Genomic DNA, 19,737 nt, shown 5'->3' with positions numbered 1-19,737 from the left:
ATCCATAGCTTTGCTTCCTAGGTATGTCCTCTGTTTCCTTTTAGCTTCCTCTTGCGCCACCATCATGCTTGTCTTTCTGCCTCTTAGTACTTCCTCTCAGTTAGATTGCTGTTGCTCCAACACCAGTGGAGTCTCTATGTCCTCCTCATTGTTGCTTTTAATTCCCTAGGTCCCCTGCTTATGGCATTGTTTGCCCCCCACCCCCCGTCTCTTAAGACACTGAATTTTACCCACAATATTATGACTTAGGAAAATCTCTTTTTGCAGAAGAAACAGACTCACAGAGGTTTAGGCTTGTTCAGTTTCCCAGCTCTTTAACAAAGCCAGGATCATAAACACCAGTCCATGCTCTACCTTTATGACAGCGGATGCAAACAAATCCATCATGGTAAAAGTAGAGCGATGCCAACCTTTCCTCTGCTGGAGTGGCACTGCCACTAACAAAGCAAATAGGTGAAAAGTTACTCTTAGGGTGCCTGGGTACGCAAAAAGGGAGCTGAATCCAGGCTGGCCTCTGAGCTTGCAGCCCTTGTGCCCCCTGCAGTCTGATCTCAGCTCTTTCAGCTCATGCCGCTTACAGGGCCTTATTTCATTGGCTGCTCACGGCAACTGGTGGGTAGACAGAGCCTATTTCACTGGTAGGTAAACTGAGGCCCCCAGAAGCTAGATCATTTGCTCAGTCATTGAATCATTCATGTCAGGACTGGAATCCAGGGCTGCTTTCACTGAAACGGGTGCTCACAAGCCATAGGATGTGGGCTCCTCTTAGTCAGTTCAGTTGAGCCCATTCCTGAGGAGAACCATCCTAGTGCTTTCTTCAAAGCAGAGACTTTGTTATATACGTTTCTCTAGTTCAGGGGTCCTCAAACTGCGGCCCGCCAAGGACATTTATCTGGCCTGCCAGGTGTTTTTGCCCCGTTTTTGTTGTTGGTGGTTTTTTTGTTTTTTTTTTTACTCTTCAAAATAAGATATGTGCAGTGTGCATAGGAATTTGCTCCTAGTTTTTTTTGTTTTTAAACTATAGTCTGCCCCTCCAACAAGTCTGAGGGACAGTGAACTTGCCCCCTGTTTAAAAAGTTTGAGGACTCCTGGTCTAGTTCCAAGAATGCTCTGTTGTTGTTTTAGGACTTAGTCTGCCAGAAGCGAGCAGGAACAGATGGTCACAGCAGGCGGGGGTGGGGTGGGGGGGCGCGGGCGCTATCATGAGGGTGTGCTCCTAGGCAGGGCTAGAGGATGAGCTGAGAGCACTGCCCCCACCCAGGGCTGTTGCCGTTGACCAGGTCCCTGCCAAGGGAGTCTCCATCCCAGAGCAAAGTGAAGCTGGCCAGCCCTGGTCCCATTTCCTATGTCCTGTCACTTCCCTACAGCCAGTCTAGCATCCCCTCTCTGTAGATAACTCCTGGCTGGAGGCTTCCTACCCACTGTGCTATTTTTATTTGAAACTCCTACTGCCCCCAAACAAAAACCCTAAAGAGTAATCAATAATAAAGAATGGACGCATTTCTGGTTTATCCACTGCTAAGTGGAACATATTTAAGGGAGCACTATTTAGGGTTAACTGGATAAAGACAAATGCTTTAATGATGGGAACCCTGCGAGAACCTCAAGTACCTTATAAATCGTGAAAGGAAGCATTAATATTCATTATCTTTATTTCCGCACCTCTCAGACTCCTATTTGTCCATGCTACAGAACTTTTCCAGACCACACCTTTTAAGTCTAAAGCAACTCAGGGAAGTAGTAGTACAAGGAGGGTACAACCAGTTGACAGTTGAGAGGTTAGGAAAGGTTCCTGACCACCTGATAAGGGTGCCACACCAAAAACAACTAAGATTTGGGTCAAGTAGTCTTGGGTTTGAAAATCTGGTGCTTGCTAGCTGTGTGACCTTGGACAAGTTCCGCATTGTCTCTGTTTCCTTCTTTGTAATAGGAAGATAACCATCTTCTTAAGGTTGTTGAGGGATTAAGTGATAATAATATGTGAAAATGATAAAAATGCATGAAAAAGTACAGTTCAGAACTTGTAACCAGGTTTCATCTCTGTTATATTTTGAGCCTTTGAAAATTGCCATACTCCCTATAGTAAAGTGAGTTGTGTATGTGTAGATGGGTAAGTCAAACTTGTTGGTGTGTTGATTGCAATTCATAGCAATCCCATGTGCTACAAAGTAAAATTGCTCCATGGAATTTCCTAGGCTGTAATATTTATAGGTGCCGATGGCCAGGCCTTTCTTCTGCATTGCCATTAAACTGACCCTCCAGCCTAGTGAATTCACACTGTTTGTATCACCCCCAAAACAAAACACAATTCTGCCATCAGTCAATGATGACTCACAGCAACCCCTATGGGTTTCTGAGATTGTTACAGGTTACAGTCTTGGAAAGTGACAGGGGAAGTTGATTAGGGTCGCCATGGGTTAGCATTGATTTGATGGCAGTGAGTTTGGTTTTGGTCTTTACCCAGTATATAATTTCAGTGCTTCGCTGGATTCAGAGAACTGGATTAATGTAAAGCAGGAGTGCTCTCATCCCTAGCTAAGTACTTCTGATACAGATCCTGGTAGGTTAGAGCTAATAGGGACCCAAAGGAACTGTTCCAGTGTCCCCTAACTATGCTGTCCTCAGAAGGGATAGTGGTGATTTGGGAGAAGTCAAAATGGAATTGTGCTAAATACGTTTTGTACTGCTGACTGCTCAGGACCTTCAGTGTGCATTGTGAATGTTTGGGTGAGGTGTGTCCCAAGTTTCCCCCTTAAGAAAAATATTCATCTTATTCGTGGCTCTTGCAGCTCTTATCACAATCCATCTATTCCCGCCATTGTGCCGAGCACTTTTGTACATATGTTGCTACCATCGTATTCAAAACATTCTTTTTCTACTTGAGCCTCTGGTATCAGCTTCTCACTTTTCCCTCCGTCCTGCACCCTTGATAAATTATTATTTCACATTTTGCATTGTCTGCTGTCTCCCTTCACCTACTTTTCTGTTGTTTGTACCCCCTGGGAGAGGGGGGTTATATGTCAATCATTGTGATCAGTTCCCCCTTTCTCCCCCCACCCTCCTGGTATTGCTACTCTCATGATTGGTCCTGAGAGGTTTCTCTGTCCTGGAATCCCTATGTTGTGGACTATTATCTGTATCAGTGTACATACTTTGGTCTAGCTGGATTTGTAAGGTAGAATTGGGGTCATGATAGTGGGGGAGGGGAGGAAGCATTAAAGAACTAGAGGAAAGTTGTATGTTTCATTGGTGCTATACTGCACCCTGACTGGCTCATCTCTTCCTTGTGACACTTCTGTAAGGGGATGTCCAGTTGTCTACAGATGGTCTTTGAGTCTCTACTCCACCCTCCCCCTCTTATTGAGCAGCGCTTGTGGTCTTCCACGGAAGTTCATGTAACACTTATCCTAGCCAGTCCCCCATTTTCTAGATGAATCAACTAAGATCTATAGCCAGTGTTACAGAGCCAGTCTGTGCCAGATTCGAATCTAAATTGAAACCCTCCTCTTGGTTCACTCCCTCTTGGGCCATACCACCCTTCTTCCTTTTGAAGGGGTTCTGATGGTGTGGCTGGGTAGCACACTAACCTCAAGCAAGGTCAGTGGTTCACATAACACCAACTGTTCCACAGGAAAACGATGAGACTATCTGCTCCTCTAAAGATTTACAAAGCCTCAGCAGCTGAGTTAGAATCGCCTTGATGGCAGTGGGTTATTCCTCCTTTTGAGGAGTGAGCCCTAAGCCCTACTAAACAAAATGTCAGTGGTTTGAACCAACCAGCTGCTCTGTAGGGGAGAGATAGGCTTCTCAAAAGTCTACTTCTGGAAAGATCTCAGCCTCAGAAACCCCATGGAGCTTTTCTACTGTGACCTATAGGGTCGTGATGAGTTGGAATTGACTTGATAGCAGTGAGTTTAATTTGGGTTCTTCCTTTTCTAGCCAGAAAATTCTAAAATTATAGGGATTCTATGCACCACTTATCAGAGCATTGTTAGGGTTGCAAGCTCTCTGTTTTGATGTGTTTATCCCAGTAAGCAGGGACATGAGGAAACAACAGGCTTAATGGCCACCAAATGTTTGCAGCCAATTGAAGGATCAGAGGTTGGGTAATTAGCTCAGCGTCTGGAAAGGTGCCTCTAACCCATAAAGTTTTGCTCTGATTTTGCTGTAAGCATTTGGAATCGCATCCAGGGGACTCGTCAAAGAGGCCCACAGTGCAGTTCCAATGATGAACAGTCTGACACCAGTAACTATAGGAAATACCTGGAAAGTGGTTTGAAGAGAAAGAGTGAAATTTCTCCTCCTCCATCATTGAAATATGGGATGTTCTGCTAGATTCCTGCGCACCCCCTGGCAGGAGTTGTCCATGGTTTTACTACATCTTCTAATTTAGACCCAGTAAAAATACCACCTTTATGTTTGCAAAGTTATACAGCACATCTGATACACAGTTCATTCCTTGTGACATAGAGATGATCTCTGTGTCATATGAGGACGCTAGCCCTGAGAGACGTATGACATGTCCACTGTCTGCCAGATGTCTAGCATAATGCCTGACATAGCAGGCATTCAACTAATATTTTTAAAACAAAACTGTATTTTCCATTTCAGGTCTCCTAGGCCAGTGCCTAGTATTAGTTCCATTAAAGCAGCACAGGGGAGCCCACTGCTCGGGCTCATCTGTGAGCCGCCAGTTAAGTATAAGAGGGGGGATGACACTGAGGGTGGTTTCTGGTCTGTGGTGCTTCGTGGCTGGTGAGGACCTCATACATCTTTCCTACTTCAGTTCAACCTCCCTTTTGAGCTTCTTCTCTATGCGGAACACTGAACAAAGACAATGGTGAGCAAAATGCCACTTTAAAGACTAAGTCACTGTAGCTCTTCCCAGGCACATTTTGACTTCCTTCCACCCTGAGGGGCTCGTCTTTCAGCACTATACCAGACAGTGTTTTGCTACTATTCATAAGGTTTTCAATGGCTAATCTCCTATTTCTTCTTCCGAGCCTGTTGCTAGTCTGGAAGCTCTGCTGAACTACTTCAATGCAGGTGACCTGCTGGTGTTTGAAATACTGGTGGCATAGCTTTTAGCACCACAGCCATAAGCAGGCTACCACATGACAGACCGACAGGGCCTCAAGCTTGCTTAGCCAGCTGTTAGGGTATATACACACTCACTCCTCACATATCAACGTAGCTTCTGAAGGCCAGGCCATCCACATAGGAACCATTATTATGTGGAAGTGGCAGGTAATAACCCTATCAGATCACAAAATGGAAGGCTACGTCATTATATAACTGTCAAAGTGCTTCAGTACTTAGCCGACAAACAACTGAAAATCACGGCCTTGCCAGACAGTAACTGTAACTGCTGGTGTTACCTTCAATCTGCACCCTGGCTTTTGTATGTTGTAATGTGCAGAGTACATACGTTATTTTTACTGTTGTACATGCAAAATGTCATATAACAAGATAATAGGTGAAGAGTAGATGTAGCACTAACCGTCTAGTAGTAATAATTTTTATTTAGAAAATTCCTTAGTGCCTAACTCCAATTCTCAAAGCAGCCTAATGGGAAGATGCTGTAATAGTTCTTATTTTACAAATTACAAAACCCAGACTTGAGAGGTTAAGTCATTCCCCTCAGACCATATAGCTGTTACAAAGCAGAGCTGGGATTTGAATTCAGAAAGTTTGGGTTCCAGAGTCATTGTAAAAAGGCCTCCAGAAGCCATGATGATCTTCATATAAATCTTACCTCAAAGAGTTATAAGGGTAAGAAGTAAAATACTTAGCTATCTACTGAACACACAATAATAAATTCTATTATTTCTTGTAAAAAGGAGCTCTGGTGCTGTCAGGCAAGCTTTGAATTGCTAACCATCAGGTCAGCACGGTTCAAACCCATCAGCCGTTCTTTGGGAAAAAGATGAGGCTGTCCCTGTAAAGATGTACAGCCTCAGAAACCCTAAAATAAGACCTCTGAGTTGGAATCAGTTCCGGCAGTGGGTTGCGGTTTACTACTTATAAAGCTGTCTTCTCACAGCCAGGGTGGATTGGGTCCCTACAAAGATGGAATGTGTCTACTTCCTGCCTCTCATCAGCCTCTCCTGGCCTTGGCATCTCTGCAGGCTCCTGCTGTGTTTCTTGAACAAGGGTTGCTGGGGAAGGGGTTGGGAGGTGGCATGCGGCTCAGTAGTGTTCAATTCAGTAGACACTCCTTGAGCCACCCATTCAGGGTCAGGCCTGTCTTGAACAGCAGTGTGGATGCCAAGATGAATTAGATTGTGGTTCCCACTGTTGTGGAATTCATAGGAGAAGAGGAGAGACTGACAGGGAAACAGATCATTTTAATACAGTCGCAGGTGGATCTGTGCCAGCAGTACACCAGCTCCTGCTGTCTATGGCTCAGGCCACAACTTGCAGGACATGCCACACTATTACATTAATTGTGGGAATAAGCATCCTATTAGTATTCTTGTCATCATCAAAGCAGCTATTATTAATGTAGGAAATAGTAATATCTCAAGAAGCTCAGCAGCCACTCAAAGGAGACTTTTAACATGTTCAACTGGAAAAGCCTATTCTGTTTTTATGAGGGAGAGGGAGTGGTGTGCCTAAACTGCTGGTAGGGCTGAGGGAAGACTTGGCTCCAGGAATGTACTCTGTGGAAGGATTTATGCCACAACCCCCAGCCTCTCTCCTGGCCACCCGATGTGCTCCTTAGTTAGCACCTACTTTATAGCTTCTGGTACCCAGGCATATTTTTTATTTGGCAGGATGAACAGGAAGAGGGGTGGGTGGGGGTGGGTGGGGGGGTAACTTTTCAGAGACAAGACATCTGCCAAGAAAGGCAGTCACTGAGCATCTGTTGAGATTGGCAGGGCTATGCCAGGGAAGTGGGGACTGCATGAATGTACACTTTATTGCAAGAGATATACCTCTAATAAATTGATCAGGAGCACCATTGGAGTTCCTTCTCTGTGCCTGACAGTGTGCCTTGATAGGAGAAAAAATCCCCCAAAGCTACCAGTGTCCTCTCACTCGGTGAGAGAAGACTAGCATGTCAGACAAAAAGGAGCCAAACACAGGATAGGATGCTCTGACCAGGACTCTTGACTGTCACGTCCACACGTGACAGGAATGGGTGTTGGCTCTGTGAAGTCTAGGCTCTTCAACAGCCCACAAGCCCTTTCTGATCTGGTCTCTCCTAAAACACTCTTGGACTATCTCCACAGCTTTCGTTCTTACACCCTGCACTCGAAACCACGATATGTACGATTAGTCCCTGAAATTCCCATAACTGCGCAAACTGCTTTTTGTTTCCCTGATGTTTTCTTTCTTCCTAACCTCTGTGTGGACTCAGCCCATATTTTGATGATGACCCTCCTTTTGAAGCTTAGGTAAGTGACACACCGTTGAACTGCCTGCCATATCCTTTGTCAAGATGAGGTATAAGTGCTGGCAGAAGTTATATTTCATTATTTTTAAAGTTTTATTAGCTTTTTTATTTTAAGCTTGACTTCTGGGATATTGTTTTCCTCTGTTACAACCTCCTCTTCTGGTTTAGAAACAGTTCCTTTTCTGTAAAAGGATGGATTGATCTGACCATGAGTTCTGTAAGTCTGGGGTGCATTTTGGGGCTTTGTTCACTGGGGTGTGTTCAATGACCAGAGTATCTACATCTAAACCCTTAAGTTTAGTATTACTCTGCATTTTTAAGCAAATGCAGCAAAAATTCACTCTTTTGGGGGCCACCTACTCAGGGTCCAACCCCACTGTTTGGCCTGGGCACCGCACCTTCTAGCTCCACCATTGTAATGTCGGAAGGGCATATACTGCTTCTGCAAAGTGACATCTTTCAAATACTTGGTGGCTTTCTGGATATGCCTGCCCTTGATGGCCTAGGCTGTTAATACGTGTTCTTAAAATGGACCCAAAGATTCAACCTTCTTGATTTGCATGATTTCATGGGGTTTTCTGGGTAAAGTGAGTAACCAGCTATTTTGGCAGATCACCTCAGCCACTACAGGAAGAGCAGAAATTATACTTTACTCATCTGGATATTTGCTACAGTGTGTGGTAGTAATAGGTACTCAATAAATAGTTTTTGGTAAGTATATAACAATATTTTCTGTATGTTATTCCTTTTCTTAGGAACCTATAATTATATCTTTGTGGCATTCAAAACTGTGGACTGCAGAACTAGTAGACAAACACAGGAAGGCATTCACTTTGACATACACACAAATAATGAGGGTTTGTTTTTCCCTATTAATTTATCCCCACTTATACACAGCGTCATCTCATGTGTGAGTCTGCTTTTGTCTCTATTCTGATAAGGCATCCCTGGAAGCAGCATTCATTGCTGGTAGCAGTGTAAATTGGTACAGTCCTGTGGAAAGCAATTAGGGAGTGTATTTCAAGAGCCATAAAATGTTCATACATTTTGACACAGTAATTCCACTTCTGGGAATCTATCCTAGTGAAAGAATCCAATATATAGAATAAACTCCCTCAGATGCTGTTATTTATAATAGTGAGAAATTGGAAAAAGCCTAAATGACCCCCAATCTAAAGTGTGATAAATCCACTCAAGGGAAAACCATGAGCTATTAAAAATGGTAGTTATAAAAAATAGTGCTTATTGAAAACTACGAAGCAGTAAGGACAAATATATATAGTGTGTTACAATGTTAATTGAAAAAACTTAGGCTACAGAATTATATATTATGAATTCAATGATGTAATTCAAATATACTGCATAGGGGGACAAACACTGGATGAATCTAAGATTCAGCAATACTGTATAGATGTGCTCTGCAGGGCACATTTCTTATGGCAATTTCTAATAGTAAGCACTACAAATAGTGCACATCCATGCCCAAAGTGTTGCTTAGGAAGGATTTAGCTAGCAACAATGAGTATGAGAAGAAAATGTTTTTCTTCAAATTGATTGTGGTGGTGATTGTACAACTTTTCTTTAATACCATTGAATGAATAAAGTGTATGATATGTGATGTATATGCCAATAAAACTATATTTAAATGTATATGTGTATATATAACACCCACACACAAAAAAGGATTTTAAAGTAATAAAGCAAACCCTCTGAGCTTAATTTCTGTTAAAATGGAAGTGATGGGTCCATATTACTCCAATAACTACATGGAAGATTTGAGTATGAAGAGTGACAATAAGAATGGAGAGAAGGGGTTTCATTCTCAAAATATGTATATGGCTGAATCAGCCTGGCTTGGTGAATGATGCAGGCAATATGGGGACCCGGGAGGGGTGTGGATGGCAGGGAGGAGTATATGCCCAACAGAGAACCTTGGCTCAGAAAGTTTACTTACTCTAAGGTCACACAGCTAGTAAGAAAGTGGATTTAAACTCTTATCTGACCCTGCCCAGAGTCCATGCTCTTTTTCCTGCAGCTGAAACATCCATTCTAACTAGGGGGGTATCCAAACCCCTCACAAGCGGGCAGGGCTAGTTCTAAGATGATAATAGGGGAGAGTTGGGGAGACCACAGCTGCTGCTTTTGTGGTCAGTTTAATTGATTAGTTTAAAAGCCCATTAGGCATTGGATTTGTCATGCTGTTGTTGTGGGCTGATTTTTTACCCCCCAAAGTTGTGGTTCCTTGGATAGCTTTTATTTGATCCTCCTGTCAGCAGGGTCTCTTGAACTTATGTATACTGTCACATGCAAATGGACATTTTGATCATTGAGCTGAGTTTATTACTGAAGCTGCAGTTGTGGGTGTGAGAAAGGTCAGATTGGCAGCCTCTGTCAAGGGTCAGCATCCAGATGCTCCCTGGAAGGAAGGGTACGCCTTGTAATTCTCCCTCTCTATTCTGCCCTCAGACCAATTGGGGCTTTCTACTCCCATTAGCAGTTACCACCGCAGAGACTCACAGGAGCAGTTCTACCCTGTCCTATAGGTCGCTGTGAGTCAGCATTGACTCCGTGTCAATGGGTTTGTTGTTTTTGAGTGAGTCCTGAACCTGGGTTTATACATGAGTGAGGTGCACAACCATTGAGGAAGAACCTGGTACATAATTACTTGCTCACTGTGTGGCTCTGGACAACTGACGTTGCCTCTCTGCATGATGGTTGGCTCACACATGTGTAAAATGAGCAGGATTTCCTAGGTGGTTGTGTAAGGATTTGGTAACCTTCACACGAAGAGATTATGGGGTGCACTAGAGGACTTTGACTAGGTGGTGGGAAGCAGTGAAGAGGCTTCAGAAGGAGGTGGCTAGGACATACTTTCTCAGTCACTCCAGAGGCAAGGGCTAAGTCATATTGTGGAGTTAATGTTATCATAAAGACAAATCAGAGTGGCATCATTTTCAATGGTCCCTGTGAGCCAAAGAGGCGGCACTCTGAAATGATGCCACCACAAAGCCCAAATTTATGTTGGGATCAGCACCCTGGAGAGAGATCGTCCTCTACCTGAATGTGGTGGCATGGTTAAGAACAAATGTGCCCAATGGGTGCTGTCTTCACAATCTACCCGTCTTGGGGCTGGGAGGGCTGGCAGCCGTTGTTTTGAATGAGAAAGATGGTTATAATTAGGGAACTAACGATTCCACTTGAGGATTTTAATCAACTGCCCTCACACTTAAAGGGTGCCATGCTTAGCTACAGTGCAAAGTTGTGCACTCTCCCCCTGCTTCCAGCCAACTGGCTGGCTGCCTGCCTAGTTGCCTGTCTGAGAAGACCTGGGGCTGATTGCCATCCTGGGGAGTAGCCTTGATACATTTATGTAGCACATCACAAGTAACAGTGCTTCTTCCCCTGTCTTCCCTCCTTGATCCTCCCAACAGCCTTTGCTATAAGTGGGCAGGACGGATTCTTAGCCCCATTTCCTAAGTGGGGAGCCTTGAGCCTTGGAGAAGTTACATGCTTCCCCAGGTCTCATAGCAACTGGACACAGAATCCCAGACTCCACAGGTGAGCAGAAGTCTGATTCTAATCCACAGCAAAGAGAATAAGCCCCTCTGATTGACGTAGGGCTAGTGATGACATGGTCAGGCCTCGTTTTCTGTGTTCTCAGAGGGAAATGGGGCTGGATGCACTGCCATGAAACAGCCTGCTGCAGCTTTATTTGATTTGGGTTCTGTCAGAGATGCAGAATAGTAAGCAAGTGGGTTCTTGCAGTATTTACCCTCAGGATTTTGTTACCTAGAGGGGAAACCTAAGTTGCCCTCTGAATCATTAGGGTCCTGGGCCTCTGCCAACCTCATCTTTTCAAACCAGATTCTCTTGGGGCCTCTGTACTCCAAATGCTCATCTGTTTATTCATTCAACGCTTAACGAGCATCTAGGCCCACGACTCCTTTTACGTGCGAGGCGCGTGGCCAAATACTAGAATTTTGGCGACACACTTGAAAAGGCTTTATTGCATCTATGTGATAATATTCTTTCCTTGATTACAAGGAAAGCGTTACAGTAGAGTGGCCACTGTACATTCATACAAGGAAAAGTTCTTGCAGGTTCCAACAACAAGCAAAAGAAAGAATAGTGGCAGCCGCTGGTATTTGCATGCTTTCTAATGTGCCAGGTCCTGTTCTCAATGCCTGCTTGAATGCTGTAATGCTCTCACAACCCCGGTCAATATGTACTGTTGTCCCTACTTTGTCGGAAAGATAACTGAAATATAAAGAATTTAAAAGTCAGGTCAGTCATGCATAGTTTAATGGCAGAATGAAAGGTTTGTGGTTACTCTCTTGATCACATCACACAGCCTCATATGTGCATGAACATTCAGACTATGGCTCTTGCTCAATCTCCACAAGTCACACTCTACACTGTGGGCCCCCTCCGCACAGGTTATTGCTGAAGAAAGGAACCAAGTAAGATAAGTTACAGCAAAAGGAATATGTGTACCCAGATAAAACTTTGACCATTGCACCTGAAAGAGTCAATGGGTATCCCTATTCCGAGCCATTCATCTTCCCATACAAGTCCACTTGTGGTTATAGAGCATTCAAGAGTGAAACTGATGACTGTCCTGCTCTCAAGAAGTTCCCTGGTTAGAGAGGGATGACTTAAGTATATAAATAGCCATGGCACATGAAAAGCTAAAAATACAAAAAGAAGTGGAAGGTACTTTCCCCTTCCCGGCTGATTTCTTTCTGTCCTCTTGCAAGGGAGAAAGAAGGTCTAGGACACCAGCTTTCTTGAGAATATACTCTCCTGACAGATCCCCAATGAACTCTGGTGCTGCAGGGATTCAACAACCTGCTGATAACCAAAAGGGTGGTGGCCGATCCTTGGGAGAAAGATGTGGCAACCCACTTCCTTGTAACTGTATAGCCTTGAAAGCAGTGTACTCTGACCTACAGGATCACTATGAGTTGAAACTGACTTGATGGTAGTGGGTCATTGTTTTAAACAGATCCCCTGGTCCCAGAAAGTTTCTTCCAGACTGCAGTCACCAAGAGCATCCACCCGTGCAGGATCTATAGCATGGCCTTGAACAGATGACCGAGATCGATCACTTCTACAAGTGCATGGTGACAAATCCTTGAACTCATCATTGGCCTCCCTATAACTGTTCTCTCTCAAGAGAAAAGAATTGTTTTTGTCAATTAATCTGACAACAAAGTCTGAAATATCTGTAAAGGATTGGAAAGGAATGAAATAAACTGCACTCTTCCCTTGCTGTAGTTTTTACCAAGGTTAAAGGAACCGGGCAGGGTGGCCGAGAGCCATTGAACCCATTGAATGGAAGTGCTCCTTTACACCACAACAAATTTTGACAAGCCCTGGCTTAGCGACAAAATGAGGGAGAGCCTTGGTCTTGTTGCAAAATCAAAGCAGTAGTACTGACCTCCAAGAGTTGTTTTGGGAATTACATGATGGTAATAGTAGTTGAGGGCACATAACTGAATAGTACTGGCCACAGGGCACTGTATGAGGGCGCTGTATGCGTCTTACCTCATTTAATTCTCACAACAGCTCCAAAGTAGACTTTGTTGTTTTTCCCCACTTTTTTTGAGACTTAGATGGGTGACTTGCCAAAGGTCAAACATGTACTGAGTATGCAGACAGAGTTTGAATCAAAGCTGGAACGTAGAATTGCTGTGCCACGTTCTGTGTAAAGGCCTGTGCTCTCGTCACAGCACTGGCCCTAGCTTGCTTTTGCATTTCACTGTGCCTTACTGTCTGCGCTCAGTGGCAAGGACTTTCATTCATTTTGTGGCACATGGTAAGCATTCAGTCCCGAAAAGATGATCACTTAGGTTCCTTTCAGTCTCTGCTTTCTTGGGATATCATTCTCTTCTGAGCATCATGTTCTCCACTTAAACACTTGGCTCTTAGGGTTGGGTCCTATTGCGTTAGCCCCGATTCAGAGAGGCCCTATATACAACGAAGTGAAATATTGCACAATCCCATGCCATCCTCAACAATTGTTCTTAATTTTGAGCCTATCATTGCAGCCACCGTGTCAATCCGTATTGTTGCCAGTCTTCCTCTTTTTCTCTAACTCTTTACCAAGCATGATATTCTTTTCCATGGACTGGTCTCTTCTGATAACATGCCCAAAGTATGTGAGATGAAGTCTTGCTATCCTCACTTCTAAGGAGCATTTTGGCTGTACTTCTTTCAAGATATATTTCAAGTTTATTCTTCTGAAAGTCCATGGTACTCTCAACATCTTTGTACCAACACTAGCGTTTAAATGCATCAATTCTTTGGTCATCCTTATTTGATGTTCACATGCGTATGGGGCATGTGAAATACCATGGCTTTGGGATGCGGTGCATTGTTAAACTTCTTTACAACTACTACCTTGAAGGTTAATTGTAGATCCAAGTAACGCGAAACCCTTGATAACTTGAGTCTTCTTCCCATTTATCATGATGTTGCCTATTGGTACAGTCGTGAAGATTTTGTTTTATTTACATTATTGAGTTACAGCCCACACTGAAGGCTGTATTCTTTGACCTTCATCAACAAGTGCCTCGAATCCTCTTCACTTTCAGCAAAGCAGAGTGTGTCATCTGCATACTGTAGGTGGATACTGAGCCTCCTCCAGTCCAGACCTCAGGTGGTCCAACTTCTTGAATTACTTGTTCAGCACACGGATGGAAATAAGTGTAAGGTCTAGCCTTACAACCAAGAGGGCCCTGAGGAGTGGTTGTACAATTGAGGGAAGATAATGAGACAGACAAAGCCTGCAGGGTGCTCACCTTTCCATGGTGCCAGCAAGCAAGAAAGAGAGCAAATTCATTCTTTAACAGACTTATATGGTCTTGGGGCTAGCAAGGCCCAAGTAGCACCTACGTAATGTGGTGGGCAGGCCCTAGAGGTACATATATAACAGGATGGATAGATACTAGAGTTAAGAAGGTGGCTTAACCTTGGATGCCCCTGAGCTGGTTAAATAACTGCATCTTGGTCTATGTGCATGCAGTATGTACATGTTTCACATGAGCACAGTTACATGTTCTGTAGTTTTCATTCTTCCCATTGTTGCCTATAGCTTGTAATGATCCACACAATCAAACGCTTTGCATGGTCAGCAAAACATGAGTAAAATCTTGTCAACTTTTAACCGAAATCCACCTGACACCAGCAGTGAGACATACCCTTCATTGTACATACTTCTTCCAAACCCAGCTTTCACTTTTTGAGCCTCCCCAGTTGATGTACTGCTTCAACAATTTTTTTATTTACCTTCAGCAAAATATTACTTGAATTTGATATTAGTACCTTGTTTGATAATTTCTGCCTCTGTTAAGCACTTCTCTTGGGGATATGCATGGATAAGGATCTCTTCCAATCTGTTAGCCAGGTCATGGTCTTCCCAGTTTCTTAGAAGGGAGTGCAGAGTGCTTCCAGTGCTTACGTCTGACACATCTCACTTGGTGTTCTGTCCGTTCCGGGAGCCCTGGTTTTCACTAATGCCTTCAGTGAAGCTTGGCTCCTTTCTTCAGCAGCACCAGTTCTTGACCGTATCCTGCCAGGAACTGGCAGCATTCCCTTATTGCCTCATTTCTCTTTGTCCTAGGTAGACTGGTCCCAGGTACTTTGAAACACTGCCTATGTTTTTACTCATCCGTGAACTGTGTTAGACTGAGTTATCAGGGAAAACCCAAGAAAGGTAGGAGTCTCCGAAATCAGAGACATGCTCTCATTCCATTCTTACCTAGTGGGGCGGGGGCCTGGGGCCGCTCCACTGGCAGCCCTGCCAGGCCTGAGTAATGGTTGCAGCCTGGAACAGGGTTTTCCTGTCGCTCCATTGGGGTCTCCAGTAATTGGAACATGGCACTTTCCAGTTTGTAATGGATGGTGCAACGAGAGGGGCATTTGTCATTGCCCGACTTCCCTGTGTGAAAGAGGCTCATAAGTCACAGCTGACAAAGCCTTTGATGACTTTTGAACTTCATTTACAGAAAGGAATAGCTATAATCAACCAACAGCAAGCGGTGACTAATCTTGCCACATTATCACTGTGAGGAGCAAGCCCCTTAAGGCAGTAAAGAGGAGTGGGCCATTGCCCCAGCTCACAGCAGGTGCTGACGGTTCTTGAACTTCAGACTGTGTCTTCGGCAAGGTCCCCTGAGTTGGTGCTTGGAGGTTCAGAAGGACCAGAAAAACCAAAGAGGGGGCCAGCCTTCAGGCAGGCCCTTCTGGGCCAAGCTCTTGCCTCATACAGACCAGCTCTTGCTTTGCCATTTCCTTGCTTCAGTAGGTCTAAGCCCCAAGCCTTCTTTACCTTTACATTTCTTCCATTTCAGGGAAGATGAAGGCGAAAGATTAGAGCAGTTCCTGACAACTGCCAATAATGTTTGACACGGTGATGCTTTTATTTAACCTGGAAGAGCCTTTGTGCTTACGTGGTCCCAAACCCTTATTTTAAACCCAACGCCATGTGGCATATCAGCAGCAACACCAGGCCAAACTCATCTTCCTGTGGAGTAGAGTGCTGAGCAGTTCAGTGCAGCAGGAAGAATACCAGCTTGGAACTAGAAAAAGAGCGATTCTTTTGCTCCAAATCGTGCCATTTCATATGACCCTGGATAAATTATTTCCACTGTCTCTGAACTTCAGCTTCTTCATTCATAGAGTAATGATACTACTAGCTCCCTGAGTTGTCTCTTATAGGGTCATTGTGAGTTGGAATCAACCACACGAGGGTAGTTTTAATGGTAACCGACAGGAACCTTGATGGCACGGTGACTCAGGAGGCTCGGCTGCTAACCAAAATGTCAGCAGTTTGAATCCACCAGCTTCTTTGCAGGAGTAAGTTAAAGCCAGTCTGCCGTAAAGGTTTTGGCCTTGGAAACCTGGGGCAATTATACTCTGTCCTATTAGGGGCACGATGAATCAGTAGCAACAGGCCTGGGTTTTGGTTTTAATTCTAATTCAGGGCGCAGGATTGTAGGCTCAAGACTGTCACATCCCCACCCCTTGTTGCCTTCCCCCTCATAGCTGTGAAGGAGTGCTTGTCGCAAATCTGACCTTAGCTTCATCCCATGGTCGGTGGAAGAGTTGGGCACATGCTCAGACTATATTTGGGAAGAAGTGCCTGAGATCCCAGCCCTCTCTCCTGTGTCTGCTTTGGGGACTCCCTTTAGGTCCAACCAGATTCTGTCTTGAGTTTTAGTGTTCAGGACTCAAGGAGTCAGTTAGTGGTGCCTCCCCCAGCCAGTATTACTGCCTCTCCCAGCCCTGGGCAGGAGTGGGGCAGGAGGATGCTGGAGCAGGCCCTCTCCTCCATAATTCTCAGGATGAAGTATCGAGCACTGGGAGAGACGTGAGTGAAAAACCTGAGTCCTGGAATGTAGAGGACTTGGAGGGCCTGACTGTAGTCATCTGTAGCCACAGAACTTTGATGTTGCCCAGTTTTTATCTAAATGACATCCGGTGCCATTCTGTGACCTTTTACACACAGTCTCTAGTCCTGCAAGTTTGCTATCATTCCCATTTGCTGTTGAGGCATCTAAGACCCAGCAAGGGCCAGGGATATTTTGAGGTTGGAACTTGGTCAAAGACTTAAAAGGAAGGCTTTAGTAATCCTAGCAGTAAACCTAGCCGAACCTAGGGCAGACTTCCTCGGCCTTTGTAGCCTGCCCCGCTTACCCTCTAACCCACCCCAGGAAGCCTCTGTTCCTGTGAGCTGGTGTTTCTCGTGGGCATGGTCAAGAACTAAAGAGTACTTCCTGGGAAATGACTCCTGGTTGGCCAGTAATGATCATCTGGGCAGGGCTAATGGGGCCTGGCTGGTTTAATGAGATTAATAGATGTCTGTCACCCTGGCTGCTTGGTAACCAGGAACCTCTGGGCCAAGGGGACCCTGGGCCCTGAGCAGGGATTTCCTAGCTTCTCTACAAATAGGCATCCTGTCACATATCGCTGTTTTCCCTCAGCACTCGCTGGCATGCCCAGTGTTATCTAAGGGCAGAGGGATGGCCACGGATAACCACCCTACCCCTTGTTTCCATGCTGGAGAAGACCAGGAAGCGTCCAGCAAGATTGGCCCAGACAGAGTCTCTAAGCACCTCCCAGGACACCAGGACCAGGAGCGGCAGTGCTGAAATGAGGACATGACTAGAGTCAAGGGAGTGGAGTGGAGTGGATGTTCTGATGGCTCAGGGCCTCAAAGGTCAGGTGCCCGAGAGACTTGATCTGCAAGGCTACACTGGGGGAGCCTGAGGGGTGGCATAATAGAGCCAGAAGCTTTTAAGACAATTATTGAGACAGGGCAATTAGTGTGTCAAGCCGGTCTCACAGAATAAGAAGCCTAGCTTCAACCTCCAGTCACTCCAGCTGTACTTCAGCTGGGTGACCTTAAGTGAGTTACTGTACTCTGCTGATCCTCAGCTGCTTGATCTGTAAGATGAGAGTAGCAATGTCAGGAGAAAGGGTACTACCGGACTCTTGTTCACTAACATCCAGGATAAGCAGGAAGAATTGTCATAGGAAAGGGGAGGGCCCAGGGGCCAACACCTTCCTGCCTTGGGGATCAGTGGTTTTGGGAGTCAGACCGGCCTGGGTTTCTGTTATTTCTTGGAGCCCCCACTTCCCCAGCTAAAACCCCTCCTCATCACAAGGCTGCTATAAGGAGAGTCTGTCTGGCACATTGCTAGTACTTTTGTTAAGGGCTGCTCATACTGTGGCCCTCCGGAGGTATCATTTATTCAAAGTTCAGGGGTAGCGGTGTCTTTGGGGCTTTTCTGCCTGTACATTTTCCTACATATTCAGGCTTTGGCGTCTATGTTCCAAATGTAGTTTCCATCTCAGATGTTTCAATTGGGGAAAACGATTTATTTTTGCCAAATTTCCTCTGTTCCTAATAGCGTAGAAAAGCAAGGCCATCCCTTTGAGCTGTAAATTGCATTTCAAAGTCTGTGCCCCTGCTGTTGTTAAATGCCATTGAGTCAGTGCCAACTCACAGCAACCCTGTCTACCACAGACCGAGTCCTGCCCTCTTCTACAGCCCCTGGGTCCGCCGCTTGTGGAGGGCCTTCCTCTTTTTCCCTGGCCCCTCCTAACAACATATCCAGAAGACAGGACCATAAAGTCTTAACATCCGCCTTTCTAAGAAGCACTCTTGGCTAGACTTCCAAGACAGATTTGTTTGTTCTTCTGGTAGTCCATGATATGTCTATTCAGTACTTTGCTGAAACCATAATTTGCATCTGTGTCCCTGGTGAGTTTTAATTAGCTCAGGCCTAGCTTTTATGCAGCAGCTGTTTCTTCATTAGGTGAAGGTGAAGACATTTACTTGGGACTCAGTCTCCAGTTTTCTTAAACATAGCTCTGAGAATGTCACGGGAGCCACCTCTGACCTCCTTTGACTTTACAAGGTACAAATCAGTCATGCCCAAACCCTCGTTAGTCCTTTACAAGTTTCGGCACCAGCTGCCCCTCTCAGCGCTCTCTTCTCTAAATGCTGTTGTTAAGTGCTGTCAAGTTGTTTCTGACTCAGAGTGACTCTGCCCCCACAGCAGAACCAAACACTTCCTGGGTCCTGTGCCATCCTCACAATTCTTGTTTGAGACATTGTTGCAGCCACTACCCTAATGGGTTTGATAATTCACTGCCAAACGTAACTCAGACAGGACTCAAGATTACAGAGTTCATAAGGAAGTTAGCAGGTTACAATTTAACCTTGACTGCAGGCTTGCCTTACTCTGGTCCTAGGCTTCTTAGCCAGGTAAACCCCTTAGTGTTTGGCCTTGCTTGGGGGCAATGTTACAGTGCTTTTTTTTTTAATGTTGATAAGTACCCCAAGGGCACGCCACTCTGCTCTAAGCCTTAGCCCAAAGGACCTGAACTCTGACTCCCTCAAGTAAGTGCCAAGAGGCACCTCATACAAGGAAGCCCCTGCCCAGAGGCACTCAGTTATACACGTAAGCTCCTTGGGCTGGGAAGCTCCATGGCTCTGGCTCTTGGTTCTGCTGCTGTTGCTCAATCTCCCAGATTGAAGAGCTCCAGTATGCAAGGATCTTGGGATCTGGAGGATGTGTTCTATTCCTGGCTCATTTCTTGATGGTAGTATGAGCTCCCGTTCTTGTTTCTGAGATAGCTCATCTGAAACCCAGTGTGATGACAAATTGACCAATCTTCATGTCCAAGTTCCATATATCCTGTTTGCATGGTCCCACCTAGCCATTTGGTAGGAACTACAAAGACAATGGTCAGATAAACCATATTAAGTAATTCACTGTACCACAAAGCATATCTAGAATGTCTGTCACCTTCCTGCCCCTTGCTGT

General features: G+C 45.0%; 1 protein-coding gene across 7 annotated transcripts in view; it reads left to right on the top strand.

Annotated features, from left to right (window-relative positions):
* Positions 1–19,737, top strand: part of RALY (RALY heterogeneous nuclear ribonucleoprotein) — a 100,185-nt gene that overhangs the window by 67,123 nt on the left and 13,325 nt on the right. Inside the window, exon 1 of one of the 7 annotated variants that reach the window (XM_075563763.1) lies at positions 15,093–15,116. The exons of the other annotated variants lie outside the window; for them this stretch is intronic. The gene's annotated coding sequence lies outside the window, so the exon portion shown is untranslated. Of the gene's footprint in view, positions 1–15,092; positions 15,117–19,737 lie in introns of those variants that run through there. 7 annotated transcript variants of the gene reach the window in all.

Source organism: Tenrec ecaudatus, chromosome 12 (assembly GCF_050624435.1).
Source record: "Tenrec ecaudatus isolate mTenEca1 chromosome 12, mTenEca1.hap1, whole genome shotgun sequence".
NCBI lineage: Eukaryota > Metazoa > Chordata > Mammalia > Afrosoricida > Tenrecidae > Tenrec > Tenrec ecaudatus.
The sequence above is the reverse complement of the archived record's forward strand: the minus strand, read 5'-3'. Positions and strand labels throughout refer to the sequence as shown.